Genomic DNA, 17,719 nt, shown 5'->3' with positions numbered 1-17,719 from the left:
CTCTGTCGCCCAGGCTGGAGTGCAGTGGCCGGATCTCAGCTCACTGCAAGCTCCGCCTCCTGGGCCCACGCCATTCTCCTGCCTCAGCCTCCCGAGTAACTGGGACTACAGGCGCCTGCCACCTCGCCTGGCTAGTTTTTTGTATTTTTTTTAGTAGAGACGGGGTTTCGCCGCGTTAGCCAGGATGGTCTTGATCTCCTGACCTCGAGATCCGCCCGTCTCGGCCTCCCAAAGTGCTGGGATTACAGGCTTGAGCCACCGTGCCCAGCCGTGAATTCTATTTTCTATGTGCAGCAGGGCAGTACTATTTTAATAGGGGCAGAGGTAATATTTTTATAAGGAGACCACTCTCATCACAAGATCTGCAAGTGTCTCCTTAACTTTTAAATGGTATCAGTAGTTCTAAAAGGTCAGACCACTTTCTTATTCTCTTGATAACTGGTATTGGCTTCTCTGTTGATAAGATCTAGTTTTAGTATAATTTTCAGAAAAGTGAATTGCTATGATTTTGTTGTTGGTGGTGGCATTGTTGCTAGAGATGTAGATTGCTCTACCATTAACCTGCACTAGTTACTGTTCACTAGTTGTGTCAAAAATAAATAATCTGCCAGACAAATTAAAAAAACTAATAGTTATTCCATCTGACTCTCAAAGACATAATCCTCTCATTTGCTTCCAGATAGGATATATACGTACCATGTTAAGACACTGAGGTCTGTTTTGTGCTGCTATAACAGACTACCACAGACTAGGTAATTTATAATGAAAATGTATTTATTGGCTCACAGTTCTGGTTGCTGGGAAGTCCAAGATGAAAGGTCTGTGATCGGATGAGGGCCTTCTTGCTATATCATCCCATGGTAGAAAGGCAAAGAAAGGGCAAGAGATACTGCAAGGGAGGGCCAAATGTATCTTTTATAAGGAGCCCACTCCAGAGATAACAATAATGGCATTAATTCATTCAGGAAGGCAAACCCCTCATGGTCTGATCACTTCTTGAAAGTTCCACCTCCTGACACTACTGCACTGGGGACTAAGTTTCTAACACATGCTTTTTGGGGGACTCATTCAAACCACAGCATATGGTGTGTATGTGCGTGTGTATATGTGTTTCTTTCCTTCCTTTGCACAGGGCAGCACCCTTCTAAAACACCCCAAACACTCACTGAATGTCCTTGGTCAGCACCTTATTCTCACAAGTCTTCCATAACTTAACTCTGATTTTTCCTGTGTTCATCTATAAGTATTCACTATGCCATTAAAGTCGTTATAATTTGATAGTCTCCTTAATGGTGACTCAGAAGAAAGCTTAGGTTTATACTGATACTTGTAATTGAATCCAAAATGCCTGAAATCCTGTATGAAAGTTTACTATTAGGTTGGTGCAAAAGTAATGGCAAAAACCGATATTACTTTTGGATCAGCCTAGTAGATACAATATGAGTGTTGTCTGGGGTTATGGTTAATGTCTTAGTAACAGCAGCTTGCATTCACAGTGTGTTCTTTTTTAAGGGAGGTCATATTGGTGTCACATTACAGATAGGGAAAAAGAAACTCAAAACTTAGAAACTTGAGGTCTTTTTCCCAAGATCATGTAGCTGGTAAATGGTGGCGCCACCAGGGTCCAAACCAGTGCCGCAACCATCCTGCAGCGCTACATCAGGATGCCACCTTAAAGAAAGGTTAAATGCTTACATTGCATGCCATTCATTCCATTTAAACTTCCAAAAAACTAGGAAGAATGATTGCCATCTTTGACCTAATAGAGTTTATAAGTTCAGATAAAAGTCTGTATCTTTTTGTTATTGTTGTTCAACAATTATGTGCTAACAGAAAATTGTTGTTTTATTATTACCTCAATGGATTATTTGATGAGGAAACTCATGATGGAGCTGCCTCTTTATATGCATTAGAAAAAGCGGTTTGGGTAGAACTTGCCTGTAGAGAAGAAATAAATCTAAAAAGAAAAAAAAGTAAAAGAAAAAAAAAGAAAAGGCAGTTTGGGGAGAAATATTTTTTAAAATCCTAAATTGGAATGAATACTCTTGCTAAAATCCTGTGCCCTGTTCCTAGGGATTATAAGAATCACTGCCTCAGCTCCTTGTTACTTCCATCACATGGATAATAAGAGTCACTGCCTCAGCTCCTTGTTTGTTACTTCCATCACATGGCTTTGCTAGTTTCCAAATGAAGAGGTTTCTCCCTATCTTTTTTTTTTGAGAAAGAGTCTTGCTCTGTCGCCCAGGCTGGAGTGCAGTGGTGCGATCTCTTTCACTGCAACCTCTGCTTCTGGGGTTCAAGTGATTCTCCTGCCTCAACCTCCTGAGTAGCTGGGACTACAGGCGTGCGTCACCATGCCCAACTAATTTTTGTATTTTTAGTAGAGACGGAGGTTTTCCATGTTGGCCAGGCTTGTCTTGAACTCCTGAGCTCAAGCAATCCACCTGCCTCAGTGCTGGGATTAGGGATTATAGGAGTGAGCCACCTCTCCCTGCCTTCCTAGCTTGATTTTCTTGGGAAAGAAGTTGTATCTCTTCAGCTTCTATCTCTTCTCTTGATTTTATTTAAGTGTTCACCCTTTGTTGTTGGTCCTCTTTGAGTGGTGCTAGGAATTCTGGTAGAACCACTTGACACAGGCCCCACCTCAAGCCCCCAAATTCGCATTTGTAACAAGTTACCAGGTGAGACTGATGCTGTAGGTCAAGGACCACACTTTGGGAACTACTGCTGTAAAAAGTAAGTGATTTTGTAACTTTCTTAAGTTAGCCAATTTAAATGCTAATTTTCCTCCCAATTTCCCAAAGATCTTTTACCTTTCTTACAATTGCTCTCAATGGACATCAAATCATGGCTATTTAAACTAAGATTCTAGAAAATGTATGTAGCTCCTTGCTTTTTGCTTTGCCATTTTTCCTTCATTTTCATATTTTGTTCCCTTCCCAAATTATAAAGCGCCTTTTCATGCCACACCTGGGTAAATTGAAATCTAAAGTGGGAGCCTGATGAGCCCTTGAGGATTAATGGTTCAATTTCCCTGCAAATCTGCAAGTGCTTTTGAACTAAGGAAAAAGAACACAGGACAATGTAACTCTTCTTAGGGCTTCGCTAGCGCATTTCAGTTTTCTACAGTTACCACCAGTTCTTAGGACAGTCATCACATTTGACACCTGACTCTAGGACAACCGAAGTACAGGTTTTTTGTAGGTTATGGCTCATGCAAGTTAGCGTGAGGTTGGGAGTTTTTCTTTTCTTTTCTTTTCTTTTTTTTTGGTGTAAGAATATCACTGTATTTATTTTCCTACAGGTAATTTTTCTATGGCTTCAACATTTTCTCTTCAAAATTAAAAGAAAAATATTCCAAAGTTTAGAACTGGATCACTTGGTCCTTTCTCATCTTATCTCCTCCTAATTCAAAATGCTTGCATCTCTTAATGGCCAGCATCCTCTTGGATCTGCAGTTAGGCTCAACACATTCCAGCCTAATTAGCACAATCTTCTTTGTGGTCTTAGCCTTCTTCCAGAAAATTGGCTTTGTCTGCCCACCATAGCCACTCTGCTTCTGATCATAGCGCCTCTCCCTGGGCATACAAGGAATCCTTGCCCTTATAGTGTGTCACTTTGTGAGGCTGATGCTTGCCACACTTCTTACAGAAGGTTCTTCGGGTTTAGGTACATTGACCATCTTTGCAGCAGGGCTGTTCTATCTATATGATGAAAACAAGAAATAGCGACTGAGATCCTCGTCTTGTACAGGTCTCGCGTAACCGGGAGTTTTTCTTTAAATAGAACATTTCGTTATGTTTCATGAGAGCACCTGTTTGATTGTTTTTGTACCCTAGTCTACTGGCAATTTATGAAATTGCTTTAACAGTAGTTATATGGGAACTACAACTTACATGAGGGGTAGGATCTCAAGTCAGACAATAAGGAGAAAACATTTTGTAAAATTACTCTTGAAAATCCCCAGGTCACCAAGAAGTACATCCATGAAAGCTCTGAAGCCAGAAATTGATTTAAATTTCTCTTTGCTTATGGGCTACGACCCCACACTTGTCTGAGGCCACGGTCTAGTTGAAAGAGGGAAAAGATGTTAGGGAAAATAGGATTTTGTCCTTTCTCCTTTCTTCCCTTCCAAGTAAACATAGACACGTGGTTCAACTCCAATAGATTAAATGTACTGTGACTCCATTATATTGTTAAGATAATTGAAGTATTTGATTCTGGGTCACTGGTTTACATTCATTTACAGTCATGCTGGAATTAAGTATCATAAGTTCACTCATTCAACAAACAGCTATTGAATATCTTTATAGATTTATCAAGGACAGGGATTTGTTTTTTTATTGGGACGCTTTTTTGTCTTATAGTAGTCACTCAGGCAGTGTTTGTTGAATGAATAGTGAAACACAGTCCATGTCTTTTTGTGGTTTGTATCCTGGTTTTAAGGTGGAAAAGTAAACAAAGATTTGCCGTAGAGTCTGTTAGAGATATCTTAATTTATGGGAATATTGTGGAGGAAGAAATTCATTCTGCCTGGGAGAGTACAATACAAACTCATGAGAGAGACATCTGGGCTAGACCTTGATGGATGAGGAGTTCTCTAGGAAAGGAGGGGCATTCCAGGTAGAGGAAAGGCTCCTCAAATGATTCTGACATGTTTCCTTCTTAACAATCATGAGCTTAGTGTTTTAAGTGCCTTGAGCAGAGTAATAAGAGATAAGAATAACAGGTAATGCTAATAATAGCTAATAGCTATTGGGCATACAGTTTGTGCCTGGCAGTGTAAGTGAATTTTACATTTTGCTTAAATCTCACAAGAAATATATGAGATACACACTGCTAACCCCATTATCCCATTTTCTAGATTAGAAAACTGAGGAAAGTTGGCCGGGTGCGGCGGCTCACACCTATAATCCCAGCACTTTGGGAGGCGAAGGCGGGTGGATCACCTGAGGTCAGGAGCTCAAGACCAGTCTGACTGACATGGTGAAACCTCATCTCTATTAAAAATACAAAAAAATTAGCTGGGTGTGGTGATGCATGCCTGTAATCCCAGCTAGTTAGGAGGCTGAGGCAGGAGAATTGCTTGAACTCAGGAGGCAGAAGTTGCAGTGAGCTGAGATTGAGCCATTGCACTCCAGCCTGGGCATCAAGAGTGAAAATCCATCGCCAAAAAACAAGAAAAGAAAATGGAGAAAGTTGAATTTACCAGAGATGACATAGCCAGTAAAATGACATCTATTATGTTATATAAGCCTTGGCTGAATGCCATATAAACAGTTAGATTTTATTTATTTATTTTTATTTTTTGGGATGGAGTTGAGACTGTTGCCCAGGCTGGAGTGCAGTGGTGCGATCTCAGCTCACTACAGCCTCAGCCTGCGGGGTTCAAGTGATTCTCCTGCCTTAGCCTCCCGAGTAGCTGGGACTACAGGTGCCTGCCACCACGCCCAGCTAATTTTTTGTATTTTTAGTAGAGATGGGGTTTCACTGTGTTAGCCAGGGTGGTCTCGATCTCCTGACCTCGTGATCCACCCACCTCGGCCTCCCAAAGTGCTGGGATTACAGGCGTGAGCCATGCGCCCGGCCAAACAGTTAGATTTTGTGGACAGTAGGGAGCTATTGAAAGTGATAAGGTCAAACGTCAGCATGAAAGATAGACTGAAAAACACTGAGTGGAGGGAGGCCAGTTTAAAGGTCTCCTTGTACTCTTTAGTAGCATGCTGAAGGCCTCAGTTTTATCTTAACCTTGAGAGATGTGAAGGAGATATGAAAGGTGGAATCAAGAGGACTTTACCACTCATGGGAGGAAGAAGTGACTGATCTATCAGGTTTACAAAGTGGAGATTAAGACACACAGTGCTGTACTGGAAGAAAATGTCATCTTTTTTATTGTCTCCTTTTATGTTTTATTGTATATGTAATACCTAAAATATATTCACAGAATAACACACATGCATAATCTATAAATGTGGAAATAGACACACATTGAGATAATGCTCTTTTTTTGTGGGGTCTATCACAAAAATGTTTGGGGTTGCTGGGCACAGTTACTCGCACCTGTAATCTCAGCTACTCAGAAGGCTAAGGTGAGAGGACCACTTGAGCCTAGGAGATCTAGGCTATAGTGAGTTATGATTGAACCATTGCACTTCAGCCTGGGTGACAGAGTGAGACCCTGTCTCTTAAAAAAAAAAAAAAAAAAAAAAAGGCCTGAAGACTACTGATTCAAGCCTATCTAAGAGATGAACCACCGTCCAGAGGTAAGTAAACCACTGGGGCAAGAAAGACTGAAGAGGTGAAGTGAGAAGATGATTACCTGAACTTTTACGTCTGCAGGTGATCAAAGTTCTTTCTCTTTTGAACCATATGTTTTTTGCATTTATGAATAATCCAAAACATTTTTATTTATTATTATTATTTATTTGTTTATTTTTGCAATGGAGCCTTGCTCTGTCACCCAGTCTGGAGTGCAGTGGTGTGATCTCGGCTACTACAACCTCCACCTCCCCGGTTCAAGCAATTCTCCTGCCTCAGCCTCCTGAGTAGCTGGGACCACAGACGTGTGCCACCCCACCTGGCTAACTTCTTGTATTTTTGGTAGAGACAGCGTTTCACCATGTTGGCCAGGCTGGTCTCAAACTTCTGACCTCAAGCAATTCGCCTACCTCGACTTCCCAAAATGCTGGGATTACAGGTGTGAGCCACCGTGCCCAGCCCCAAAACATTTTTAAAGTCAGGATAAAGGTACTAAAGGGAAAAAGGTATTCCTTTCCTGTGGGAATGATTCTGTTCAATCTGTTTTAGGCCTTGGAAAATGTTAGAAGTAGAATGGACATTAATATCATCTAATCCAACTTCTCTCTACCCAGCCAGAATCTCAGACAAGTAGTAATAGGGCTTTTGCTTAAATCCTTTAAAGGGTAGGCAGCCCAGCCCTTCACAAGGAAGTTTGAACAGGTGAATTGGTAGAGTTCTTCCTTTTACAAGGCATAATTTGCTTCCTCATTTGCAACTTTTATATATTTCTTCCCCTTTAAAAAGTTACAGAATCAGTAACACTACACATGGTGCTGTACAGTTTTCCAAAGCACACTTGTACATGCACAGACAACACTTGATTCTCCCAACTCTTTTATGGAGTGGGCAGGCATGTTTGTTCTGATTAAATAAACGAGGCAAGCCAGGCCTGGTGGCTCATGCCTGAAATCCCAGCACTTTGGGAGGCTGAGGTGGGTGGATCATTTGAAGTCAGGAGTTCAAGACCAGCTTGGCCAACATGGCGAAACCCCATCTCCTAAAAGTACAAAATTAGCCAGGCGTGGTGGCACGTGCCCGTAATCCCAGCTACTTGGGAGACTGAGGCAGGAGAATTGCTTGAACCCAGGAGGTGGAGGCTGCAGTGAGCCAAGATCGTGCCCTTGTACTCTGGCCTGGGCAACAGGCTCCTCTATAACTCAGGAATCAGAGCACTGTTTGTGGGATTAAATTAGGTAGCTCTTGGAAAGTTGTTGTAAAAGCGTGGCTTAGATTTAGATGTGCAACAAATGTAATTTTCTTACTTTTCCTATCCTGGCTAATAAATTTAAAAGATTTTCATATGGCGTGTTTAACTTTGTTAAATTTTCAGTTGGGGGTTCAGTTCCATCATATCAGCCATTGCAGGTTACTTTAGAACTTACTTCTGTCATTTGCCTTTTTTTTTGAGACAAAGTCTCACTCTGTTGGCCAGGCTAGAGTGCAGTGGCACAATCACGGCTCACTGCAGCCTTGAGCTCCCAGGCTCAAGAGATACTCCCACTTCGCCTTCCTGAGTAGCTGGGACTACAGGCATGAACCACCATGCCTGGCTAATTTTATTATTTTTATTTTTTTCTAAAGATAGGATCTTGCTTTGTTCCCTGGCCTTCATTTGTCATTTTAGTTATGATAATCATTAATGCTATCTTGATTTTCAGAAGGTGAGAAATTTGATTATTTAAAAAGTTATGAAAAGATGCCTTATCAGAAAGAGATTTAAGTGATTTCTAGTTTGAGAAAATTGACTCTTTTTAAAACATTTTATTTTATATGATGTGAAATGGGTTACCTGACTGCATTGCAGCCATATTGTTACTAAGCGGGAAGGAATGGGGGTAGGTGTTCCTTTTGATTTGGAATGTTCCCTTCATGGGAACATTGACTTCATGGAGTCAGTTGTGTGATAAATGCATATATATTTCTTTGGAATTAAGTGTTTGAAGAAGAAGGATCAATTCCATTGGAATCTCTTTTATCTTTTTGCTCTTCTCATACTGTCTGTAGAGAAAAGTATTTTATTTTACTGAGAAATCTGCCATTTTCAGGGGTTTTACATCTCGACAGACGTGAATGCCCTTTAACACTTGCTAGCTAATGAAAGTGTATGTTTAGCCTGCCAAACCGTGAGTGTTCTGAGGACTGGGATCCAGTCTGAATTTTCCCTGTATTATTGGCACATGACACAGTTCCTGGCACTTAGAATGAAATAATAACTCTCTGTTGACTGAAGGAAATGTTAGTTATCACTACTGTATCCATTGATATTTAGTGAATGCAGACTAATTAATAAATGTTGGGAGTTCACTGCTGTATCTTCTAGGTAGAAAAATACATTTCAGATAAAACATATACATTCAGGAAAAAGAATTTTCTTCACAAATATACAGAATTCTGTTGAGTGCCTTTCTCTATATAGGAACAATGAAAATGTAGGAAATGCTTTATCATCTGTAATTGTTCTTTGGACTAACCTAGAATTTTTCCCCTGAAGAATGCATATATTCACTTGTCCCCTAACTCTTTGGTAATGGGCATGATGCCAGGGTCCCTGACTGAACTCACTCAGTCCAGGGTACATGTGAGATGTCAGTGTCCAGAATACCAGTCCTAGAGGTTTTAACTTTTAGCCAACAGTGGATAGCCATATGTGCACGTGTGTGTGTGTGTGTGTGTGTGTGTATGGATGCATGTGTGTGTGTTTTAAGCTCTTTGAATTCTTCAAGTTTAATCCAGTATCATATTTCTCCAAAGATGAAATATTTTCCCATTTCTTGTTTTTAATTTTTTTTCCCAGTAAGTTCAGCTGTGCAAGGAGTCCATTATCTGTTGTATCAATTTTCTAGAAATTTCTTGGGCTCTTGAGGGACAAGCTGGGAAGAATTCAAGGCCAGACACGGTGTGGTGAAAGTATCCCTGGTTATGACTCTCGAGATTTTTTGGAAAGTAGTAGTAAATCATTTAATCATTTGGGAATGATGGATCGTGCATTCTGTGTATTCCCTCTCTCCATGGTGAAGTTGTTTGTATACATAGCTTTTGCCATGGTCAGCTCCTCTCTGATAAAATGCTCCTCTTCATTTTATTTCATTTGAGTCACTTTCTCAATCAGTATGTTTTGTATGCCAAATTACAGATCTTTCCATTTTCTTCTACCATTTTGGCATTTAGATGCCTCAACACAAATTTAATCTGAGAAAAAAAATCCTAATGTCTTGACTTCTTGTGGGAAGTATTTGCATTAAGGAACTTCAGTTTTACTCCCTTTTTCTTAAATTCTAGAGTCTGATGTTTGCCCCTTAAAGTTTTCTAAATCTAATTCCTATTTGATGTAAACTGTCATCTCCTCCTCCTCCTCCTCCTCTTCCTCTACCTCCTTCTCCTCCTCCCTATGTAACCCTGGCTGGAGTGCAGTGCCTCAATCGTGGCTCACTGCAACCTCCCCGTTCCGGGCTCAGGCAGTTCTGTTGCCTCAGCCTTCTGAGTAGCTGGGATTAGAGGCATGCGCCACCATGCCTGACTAATTATGTATTTTTAGTAGAGACAGAGTTTTGCCATGTTGGCCAGGCTGGTGTCGAACTCCTGATCTCAGGTGATCCGCCCTCAATTGCCTCAGCCTCCCAAAGTGCTGGGATTACAGGTATGAGCCACCACACCCAGCCAAACTGTCTTCTTTAAAAAAATATGTCCCTGTCATATTGTCAATCTGTTCCTCATAGCTAAGGAGTCTTTGCTGCATAGGTTGATCACACACAATGAGATACAATTTTACTTTTCAGTTGGAATTTTTAGGATAATACTTTATGAAGTTGAGGGTATGGTATGATAAACATAATTTCTCATTAGGAGTGGGAGTGAAAATTGATACAGTCTTTCTACAGTGCAATTTGGCTCTGTTATCTTACTTTTTTTTTGAGACGGAGTTTCGCTCTTGTTGCCCAGGCTGGAGTGCAATGGCGCAATCTCAACTCACTGCAACCTCCACCTCCTGGGTTCAAGTGATTCTCCTGCCTCAGCCTCCCGAGTAGCTGGGTTTGCAGGCATGTGCCACCAAGCCCGGCTAATTGTGTGTTTTTAGTAGAGATGGGGTTTCTCCATGTTGATCAGGCTGGTCTCAAACTCCGGACCTCAGGTGATCCGCCTACCTGGCCTCCCAAAGGGCTGGGGTTATAGGCGTAAGCCACTGTGCCTGGCCTGTAATCTTACTTTTACAAATCTCTCCAGAGGAAATAATCAGAGATAAGGACGAATATTATGTATAAGAATGGTTGGCCTGGCGTGGTGGCTCACGCCTATAATCCCAGCACTTTGGGAGGCCAAGGCGGTGGATCACCTGAGGTCAGGAGTTCGAGACCAGCCTGACCAACATGGAGAAACCCCGTCTCTACTAAAAACACAAAATTAGCCGGGCATGGTGGCACATGTCTGTAATCCCAGCTACTCAGGAGGCTGAGGCAAGAGAATCGCTTGAACCTGGGAGGTGGTGGTTGTGGTGAGCTGTGATCGAGCCATTGCACTCCAGCTTGAGCAGCAAGAACGAAACTCTTTCTCAAAACAAAAACAAAAACAGAAACAAAACAAAACAAAGAGTGCTCGTCATAGTTTTCTTTAAAATATGAAAATTATGGCTGGGAGCAGTGGCTCATACCTGTAATTCCAGCACTTTGGGAGCCTGAGTTGGGAGGATCACTTGAGCCCAGGAGTTCAAGACCAGCCTGGTAACATGACAAAATTCTGTCTCTACAAAAAAGACAAAAATTAGCCAGGCATGGTAGTGTGTGCCTATCGTCACATGCAGCTACTCTGGAGGTTGAAATGGGAGGACACTTGAGTCTGGAAAGTGGAAGTTGCAGTGAACTGAGATCTGCACCACTGCACTCCAGCCTAGGTGACTGAGCGAGACTCTGTCTGAAAGAGAGAATGAGAGAGAGGAAAGAAAGAAAAGAAAGAAAGAAGAGACAGAGAAAGAGCTAGTAAATAATCAAATCAATTGTGATATGTAAAAGTGTTAGAATAATATGGAACCATTAGAAAGTATGACTTTTGAAGAGTATTAAAGGACAAAGAAACTAAGAAATCTCATGAGGAGAGAAAAATATGATTAATAAAATACAGTATATACCAGAATATATTACAATTATTATTTCTGAGAAAAAGGGATGGATAGTTATTTAAAAGCTTCTTCTTTGTGTGTTTGTTTTCCGAATTTTCTGTAACAAATGTATAGTACATTGATGATTAAATGAATGAGTATATAAAGCACTAGAAGAATACCTGGCCTTATAGTGAACTCTCAAATATGAGCTTTTACTGTTGCTATGATATAATTACTTTTATTATATATAAAATATTTTTTAAAACTCACTCTAATTATAATTAAGTATTTAATTAATTATAAGTAATTGTAATTAATTAATTGTAACTACTTGTTTAATGTTTGTCCTCTATTCTCCATCCTAATTTTTTTTTGAGATAAGATCTTGCTCTGCTGCTCAGGCTAGAGTGCAGTTGCATGATTGTAGTTCACGGCAGCCTCAGCCTCCTGGACTCAAAGGGCCCTCCCATCTCAGCCTCCTGAGTATCTAGGACTACAGGCATCTGCCACCACACCTAGCTAATTTTTTAGTTCTGTCGAGATGGGGTCTCACTGCATTGCCCAGGCTGATCTTGAACTCCTGAGCTGAAGTGATCCTCTTCCTCTGCCTCCCAAAGTGTTGGGGATTACAGTCATGAGCTGTCCTTAAAGACCATATCCGTCAAATACAATCTGGCTCTAATACCTGGTACATAATAAGTGCTTAGTTAATATTTGGTGTGTGTGTGTGTGTGTATTTGTTTGTACCCTCAAAGATCAGGTTTCTAAATATTTTCTCCTATTTTATTTCAGTTTTTTGGCAGGAAGGTCACTAATAATCAGGCTGTAAAAATATTAGTTGCTCCCAATTTAGAATTTTTATGTTCTTATGAATGCTGAAATGTATGTAAATGAGACTGCACGGTGTTAAATGGTATGTTGTTGAACCAGAAATATGTTTATTGTCTTATTTTATAAACAAAATGGCCCTGAGATTTCTTTAAAATTTTTTTAAAGTTATAGATTTTGAAATTTACAACACAACTCAATAAATAAGATTATGACAAAGCTATCTTAGATATACTTTTTGATTGGCCCTAAGATTATAACTTTAAGCAAGAATAGGAACACTTTTAACAGCTTGGAAGGTATTTTGGTGGGACAATAGGAGTGTATTTGTTTATATGAAAATCTGTAATTCTATAAAAGAACGTAATTTGAATCTGCAGTTGATTGCAAGTTTAGAGGTCTCTGCAATATACAAAGTTTCTTAGTTGCAGTCACTTCCCAAGACATGCTGATCACTAAGAAACAAGGAAACTCAGCTAGAATTACCAGCTGCTGTTTATAAAGCCAAATGATAAAATTTACTTAATGAAAGTAATGTGCTGACAGCAGTGTTTATTGCTTAAAACATAACAATCATGTTTATTGTATCTCTCTGAGACAGCTTTGCTGAATATAACTTAAATGTAGCAGAGGAAATCCAGAGTAATGCGCTGTTTTAAAAAAGTGTGTTTATTTACATGAAACCAACATAAAAGGTTTGATGAATTTTTTGTCAGAGGTCTTAGTTTTCTAGAGTTAAACTGAAAAGATTGAAGAAATGGTAAGTAGCTACCATTTTTGGAAACAAGAAATTAAGAAGTACAAACTCAGAAAACACGCTTGGAGAAAATTTTAATATCATGAAACCTAGAACTCTTGAACTTCAAAAGACCTTACAATCCACTTGATGGTGATATTTGGAATCTCAGGTATAGTATTGAAATATCATAGGATAGAAAAGAATAATCAGCGAGCTTAACGCAATCAGAACCTTGTAGCCTGTTATGGGAAGTATCATTTGGTTAAGCCTGCTAAGCTACTGTAAATGAATGTTAATCGCATTTTATCAGCTGCTTATACTATCTTTATTATATAATTTGAATATTTATGACCATGGAAATATGTTTAACTGTGAAATTACAGTGTTTATGGAACTCAAATTCCAAAAAGCATACAACCCTGTGATGGAGAAGAATTATATTTAAATACTACAAAATTCAAGATGTTTCTACCATTTAACATTAGTCTATATCTTGTGGGAGAAGCAGTTTGTGGCTAAAATACTGTGACAAACAGAATGATGTATGCTAATGTTGACTTCTAAGATAAGCATGTGATTTATTGTTTGCACAAAAGTCAATCACCAACTAGAGTATTTTAACTTTTTAGGATCAGGTAGTATTTAACTATTTTCTCAATATAGGTTATATCATTTTGGTTGACTGCATCCTTATCTTCTTAGAAATTATTAATGAACCTTTTAAAAAATATGAACCAGGCTTTCTACTTGAACTTATTCTCCTCTTAAAGCTGCAATAATATTGAAATTGAAAATAATGGGCCAGGCGCTGTGGCTCATGCCTGTAATCCCAGCACTTTTGGAGGCCGGGGCAGGTAGTCATCTGAGGTCAGGAGTTTAAGACTAGCCTGACTAACATGGCAAAACCAAGTTTCTACCAAAAATACAAAAAATTAGCTGAGTGTGGTGGCATGTGCCTGTAATCCCGGCTACTTGGGAGGCTGAAGCAGGAGAATGGCTTGAACCCTGGAGGCGAGGTTGCAGTGAGCCAAGATTGCACCATTACACTCCAGCTTGGGCAGCAAGAGTGAAACTCCGTCTTAAAAAAAGTAAAATAATAATGGATGGGAATGTTTCTTTAATTGTGCAGTCTGTATTGATTTTGTGTGTGTATATGTATTTTGGGGAAAATTGATTCTCTGCCAATGCCTTCTTACTTCTTTGCAAACATAAACCCATGAAAAGGTATTTTTCCCTTTGGGAAAATTTAAATGCACATTGTTCTTCTGGAAAATATAATCTAATAGGAAAACACAATTCACGTTAGAACCAAAAAAAGCCTGTAATTAAGATATGTCTTAGTCACATTTTCTTTCTGTCTTTTGTTAAAACCACAACATGGACTCATTCAAGCAAATAAAGTTGTTGGGTAGGTGGAACATTGTTTTCCAATGTTATAGTAATGTTATAGTGTTACAACTATCTGGTTACTTCATCTTGATTGACAAAAATATTAAATTATCATTTTATAAAATTTGGGTATAAAACTTTATGTCTTGAGGCTAATTTAGATGTGTGGTGGTGTCTACGGGCAACACTAGAGAGGTTTCAGAGTCAGAGAGTGTTGAGACCAAATTCTACACCCAGCAGTCAGCTTAGATACCATCTTTCTAGTCAGGTTACTGAATCTTGCCAGGCCTCAGTGGCCCCCCCCTTCATGAGGTTGTTGGACAGATTACTGAAATCCTCACAAATATGTGGAAAGTGCCTGGAATGTTTACCTGGAGCCAATGATGACTGCACACACTGCTGTTACATAGTTGATGATGGAGCCTCTATGTTGTGGATTATTTAAAACACTTTTGCCTTTCTGCCATCTACATTTGGGAGAATTAGTTAGAGAGTATACCCTCCTTTAAAAAGTTGACAAAGGAAAAATATCAAGAATACAAGTCAGGCTCTCTTTATCTGCGAACAACATTAGAGAAGTGTTGCTATATCAGATTCTTGATCCTAATGCCTGAAATGTGATTGGGCATTTGTTTATGGAAATCATCATCTGTACTGCTGCCTGCTTTATTAGTATAAAGCAAGAGTCAGCAAACTTTTTCTGTGAAGAGCCAGGGAGCAAATATTTGAGGCTTTGTGGGCTCTTCAATTTCTGTCACGAGTTCTCTGTTGTACCATTGTAGCCAAGACTAGTCGTAGACAATATGGAAATGAATGGGCATGGCTGTATTCTAGTAAAGTTCTCTTTGTAAAAATGGATCATAGTTTTCTAATCCCTGTGGAAGATAATTGAGAGTATGTTCGCATCTTCTTTTTTAAAATCAGAGATAAATTGTTGCCCCTAAAGTTGTAATTGTTCATTGCTTCATTCCTCTATTTGTGTGTGTGTGTGTTTGTGTGTGTGTGTGTAGAGTGTGTATATCTGATAAACTGTCAGCTTTTGATTTCTGAAGCTGTGTGAGAACTGATTTTTCTAGTCAGTTTGACCACATCTCTACAACACAGTGGGGATGATGGGGAATGCCTTGTTTGTCTGTGAGATTAAACCTGTATACCTTTTTATTCATAATTGAGTAGATTCTGAGTTACATTGGACAGAGACCTGGCTTTACAGTTGGATAGTCTGTTTCACAGTCCACCTCCTAGCTGCAAAGTCCTGGGCTGGTGATGCAGCTTTTGTAGGGATCAGTCTTCTCATCTGTAACACAGTGCTAATTCTCACCTTGTTGGGTTGCTGAGAATTGAGAGAGACCATGCATTTGAAGGCCAACCTCAGTGTCTGAAACAGATAAACCCAATAAACAGTAGTTCTTTCCAACTTGAATGAGAATCATGTTCTGAAGGCTAAATGATTTTTGAAAAACTTTACTGTTAATTTACTGTTTTTTTCTTTTTTTTTTGAGACAAGGTCTTGCTATGTCACCTAGGCTGAAGTTATTGGTGATTCTGCCTCACTGCAGCCTGAATCTTTCAGGCTCAGGTGATCCTCCCACCTCAGCCTCCTGAACAGCTGGGATTATTGGTGAGCACCACCATGCCTGGCTTTTTTTTCTTTAATTTTTTTGTTATTAATAGCGATGAGGTCATGCTATGTTGCCCAAGCTGATCTCGAACCCTTGGGCTCAAGTGATCCTCCAGCCTTGGCCTTCCAAAGTGCTAGGATCACAAGTGTGAATTTCCTTACCCTGCCCTGTGTTCTTTTTAAGGGGGAGAAGTGCACCTCTGCATACTTACATACTCTGAATTATTTGGAGCTGTGCCTCTCAGACTGTCTGTGGTAAAGACCTAGTTTTGTTCCTAATTTGTCATGAACTGATGCTTTTATAAAATACAATATAATGAATTATTATTAAAAAAAGAAACGAAAACATACAAAACACATACAGAGTCCCCATTTTAATAATGAGATCCAATAAACACATACATTTTCTAAATGCTTACTCTCAATTTCTCTGTATTTCTTTGGGCACTGGTAGTAAACAATTGGCAAACCAGTACTGATCCATGAGCAACACTTTTAGGAGCACTAAGTTAGGGGGAAGCAAGTTGATGGCCATTTATTTAAAACATTAATATTAATTACTCTTGGATAGAATTAGTTACTAAATAGACAATGAATTTATCCCTTCTTCTTTAAAAGAAGTTACCAACTGTAAGTAAAAATTATTTACTTACCCAAATCCATGTTCAACAGCCTCCCTCCCCATAATGTAAGATTGTTTGATTTGAGGTAACTGGAGATCTCATAGGGGAATTAAACTCAGTGGTTGTCTCCAGACCAAGATGGCCCTTGATTAGAGTGTCCCCATCCATAAGGGGTTGATACGGGTTAGCTGTGTGTCCACCCCAATCTCATCTTGAATTGTAGCTCCCATAATCTCCATGTGTCATGGGAGGGGCCTGGGGAAGATAATTGAATCACGGGGGCAGGTTTTTCATGCTGTTGTTGTGGTAGTGGAAAAGTCTCTCGAGATCTGATGGTTTAATAAAGGGCAGTTCCCTTGCACATGCTCTCTAATCTGCTACCACGTAAAATGTTCCTTTTCTCCTCCTTTGCCTTCCGCCATGATTGTGAAGCCTCCCCAGCCATGTAGAACTGTGAGTCCATTAAAACTTTTTCTTTTTTTGAGACAGAGTCTTACTCTGTCACCCAGGCTGGAGTGCAGTGGCGCAATCTCAGCTCACTTCAACCTCCGCCTCCTGGGTTCAAGTGATTCTCCTGCCTCAGCCTCCCTAGCAGCTGGGATTACAGGTGCATGCCACCCCGTCTGACTAATTTTTGTATTTTTAGCAAAGACAGCGTTTCACTATTTGGCCAGGCTGGTCTCAAACTCCTGACCTCAAGTGATCCACCCTCTGTCGGCCTCCCAAAGTGCTGGTATTACAGGCATTAGCCACCATACCCAGCCAAACCTCTTTTTCTTTATAAATTACCCAGTTTCGAGTATTTCTTCATAGCAGTATGAAAATTGACTAATACAGGGTTCTCAGTGACTCCCTTACTAACTCTGAGAGCCCAGATCTCATAGGGTGTAGGTATAAGAATCTCAGGTCCTCAGTTTCTCCTTTATCCCCTGTGTTCTGGCAGCACCTCCCATTACCTTTATGAATCCACGTATTTTATTATACTGCCATTATTTTTTCTGACTCCTCCACAGAACTGTGGACTTTGCAGTAGGAACTATTTTATTCTCTTTTTGCCTCCCTGGCTCCTGGCAGACCCTAGATGTACCTCGAAAATGTACTGATGTGTGAATGAATGAGCGGGTGAT

At 39.9% G+C, this 17,719-nt stretch overlaps 1 protein-coding gene and 1 pseudogene across 1 annotated transcript in view; one reads left to right on the top strand and one right to left on the bottom strand.

The window, feature by feature from the left end:
* SRGAP1 (SLIT-ROBO Rho GTPase activating protein 1) overlaps nt 1–17,719 on the top strand; it is a 317,403-nt gene that overhangs the window by 26,515 nt on the left and 273,169 nt on the right. The window lies entirely within an intron of this gene.
* LOC108530036 (60S ribosomal protein L36a-like) lies at nt 3,365–3,682 on the bottom strand (annotated as a pseudogene).

This window comes from Rhinopithecus bieti, unplaced genomic scaffold, assembly GCF_001698545.2.
Source record: "Rhinopithecus bieti isolate Rb0 unplaced genomic scaffold, ASM169854v2 scaffold_1103, whole genome shotgun sequence".
Classification (NCBI taxonomy): Eukaryota; Metazoa; Chordata; class Mammalia; order Primates; family Cercopithecidae; genus Rhinopithecus; species Rhinopithecus bieti.
This window is presented reverse-complemented; position numbering and strand designations above follow the sequence as displayed.